Source organism: Alosa alosa, chromosome 7 (assembly GCF_017589495.1).
Source record: "Alosa alosa isolate M-15738 ecotype Scorff River chromosome 7, AALO_Geno_1.1, whole genome shotgun sequence".
NCBI lineage: Eukaryota > Metazoa > Chordata > Actinopteri > Clupeiformes > Clupeidae > Alosa > Alosa alosa.
In genome coordinates this window covers 20,548,186-20,551,319 of record NC_063195.1, presented here as the reverse complement: position 1 = coordinate 20,551,319, position 3,134 = coordinate 20,548,186, and positions in this window count along the sequence as shown.

The window sequence follows — 3,134 nt, the reverse complement described above, 5'->3', positions numbered from 1 at the left end:
ACAACATGATTGATGATATAAATATAATATTTATATACTACACATTGAATGAGTAGCCTACCACAGAAGGTTTGTCAGAAGAACAAAATTAAGGGCAACAAAATATATACCACTAATAAATACTACCAATATGTATTCATGTATCACTACTGATAATAATGATAATGATGAAATAATAAAACTGAGGTATTAAAGGTTCTTAACATGTCATGATCAGATGTCAGTGGAGTTATGTTTTGATATCGCTGTAAACATCCCCCATTGGTCTCACCAGCTGATTAATGTTACTTGAGCTTGCCTTGGGAGCAGAACATTCCAGCACTTCTCTATGGGGAGATGATGCACATGGCTAACAAGGGGGAACTCCAGACAGCTCAAACACCGCAGACACACAGAGACAGACTCCACGTTGCCTGGTTGGCAGTGAACCACCTTCAGCCCCTCAAGGCTCAGAAATAATGATAAATAAAACAACAATGCATGCCATGTGTGAGCTATGCAATATGTAATGAAGAAGAACTGGTTGTGTGTATAGAACAGTTAGAGGTAAATGTTTGGTTGTTGTGATTGCTGTCAGTCTGCTCATTTTGTCCGCAGTATTCAGGTCTGAATACTTGGCCCATTCTTCTAAACAGATTCCAGGGGGACTCTCTTTTTTGCTTCTCCACAAATGTTTAACTGGATTTCAGTCAGGTGAATGACTGGGCCAATCTAACACCTTGAATTGTTTCTTCTGAAACCAATTAAGAGTTTCCTTTACTGTATGCTTTGGATCGTTGTCCTGCTGGAAAGTCCTCATCCTCATCATACTGCGGATGGCAAGATTCTTTCGGTAAATAGTGTCATTCATCGTTCCTTCAATTCTTATGGAATCTGACAGCCCCACACCATGATGCTTCCACCCTGTAAACTTCACTGATGGTATTAAATTGTTTGTAGGGTGATAGGCCATTTCTCCTCAAAACATGTAGTATGACAGCCAAAAAGTTAAATTTTGCTCTCATCTAACCAGGCTACATTATCCCAGTATTTCATAGGTTTGTTCAAATGTTGTGTAGCAAACTTTAAACGAGCTTCAACATGCTTTTCTTCAGTAACGGAGTCTTGTGGGGTAAGAATACACATAGCGGCCATGGCGGTGGAGTGCATTGCCTATAATTGTTATCTGTGGTGCCTGCTGCCACCAAGTCTTTCTGGAGCTCTTCCTGAGTGGCCCCTGGGTCTTGGGCTTTCTCTGACTATATCTCTGACTCCGCAGTCAGAAATCTTGCAAGGAGCTCCTGTGCTTGGTTGGTTGATGATGGATGGAGTGAAGTTCCTTCCACTTGATAATGGCCCCAAAGGTGCTTACTGGAAGATTCTGAAGTTTTGAAATACATCTTTATCCAGTTCCATTGAAGGTCTTAGGAGAGTTCTTTTCTTTTACCCTTCATGATAGATAGATAGATAGATAGATACTTTATTGATCCCCAAGGGGAAATTCAAATTGAGATGTTTGTTGTTCGACACTTTAGTAACAAAAACCCTTCAATATTTACAAACCCAGTTTATATCAATTTGCACAGATTGGAGGGATAATTTCTTTCAACTACTTACAGATTTCAACTGGTTCATTGCCTTTCTTTGCCTTGATGCACTGATTTTCTTAGCGTGTTCAATACTTTTTTTCCACTGTGTTATACTTGAGCCATTTTTCCTTCATTGTATAAGAACACTATAGTGGTTTGACAAGAGAAAGGTGCTTCCATGTGGTACCCCCTCGCACCCTCTCCGACCAGCCTAGACCAGACACCATTGACACCTGGTTCAAATCATGGTCAGGCCGACCGCCAAAATAGTGCAACGTTTTTTCTCTCTCTCTCTCTCCTGTGCTGGTCTGTAAATATTTGGACAATGAGGGCAAAACCGCTGCAGGTAGAGGAGGTGCTCTGGCCTGTTAATCGTTTTATGGCCCGCAAGATTCGTCAGATTAAACGGGATAGGTGCGAAAACACGCACTTGTAAACTTTTTTGTTTGGTTTGCGAGGGGAAAAATGGGCCCTTACTGTGAGCTACTATGTGTGAGTTCTTATAGCTAATGTTTTAATTTGCGTTCCCTCTGTTTTAACTTCACCCCCGTAAAGTGTGCAAAAATAGAAAAACAACGGATTTGTGAAATAGCGCAAGTTGCTTTAGACAAGACGTTAAGTTTAAGTATAGCTTTACGCAATCAACTGTGATCAAAGTTTGAGAAGTTTTACATTTAGCTTTGCTGGCATTACCAGCAGAAGAGGAGAGGAGAGGATAGCCATGCTTATGTTCCAGAGGGACTATTATGTTTTCTGAGCAACTTTTGCCCTTATCTGTATAGTTTTTTTTTCTGTTCCTTTTAGTTTCAGAGGAAGTTTTTACAGCTTCGAGTTTACAGCCTTCCTCCCCCCTGACTCTCTCACTCTCTCTCACTCTCTCTCTCCCTCCCGCTCACTCTCTCTCTCTCTCTCTCTCTCCCGCTCTCTCTCTCTACTGAGACTCTGTCAGAGAGAGATGACCTCACTTGTCTTTTAACAAAACTTTCCCCTCTTCCCTCCTCCTTTGCGTTCCTTTGGCTCCCTCTTTTCTCTCTCCCTCTTTTCTCTCTCCCTCTTTTCTCTCTGCCTCTTTTCTCTCTCCCTCCATAGTCAGGCACATGGCCAGACACTTTCCCCCATTCTGTAGCACAGTCCATCTCTCTCTATCTCTCTCTGTCTGTCCATCTCTCTCTCTCTCTGTGTCTGTCTTTCTTCATACAGTCCATTTTACTCTGGTTACCCCCCATTTCTCCCTCTCAGTCTCTCTTACTCTCTCTGGCTCTCTCTCTGTCTCTCTCTGTCTCTCTCTCTCTCTCTCTCTGGCCATCGGTTGTCTGCTGGGTGGGTACTTTTCTCTCTTCCTCAGGCTGTTTCCTCCTTCTGCCCTCGTTGCATGTGCCACAGAGGCTGGACCACATCTGTGTGTGCAGGGGTGTGTGTGTGTGTGCAGGGGTGTGTGTGTGTGTGTCTGGGTGGGGGGAGGGGGGGGAGGAGGAGGTCTCTGCTTACAGTTTACGTCCTCCACACTTTTGCCACGGGAGGCTTTTCTACTCCTGTCACTCTCGGGTGAGACGCAGCCCAGTGCTC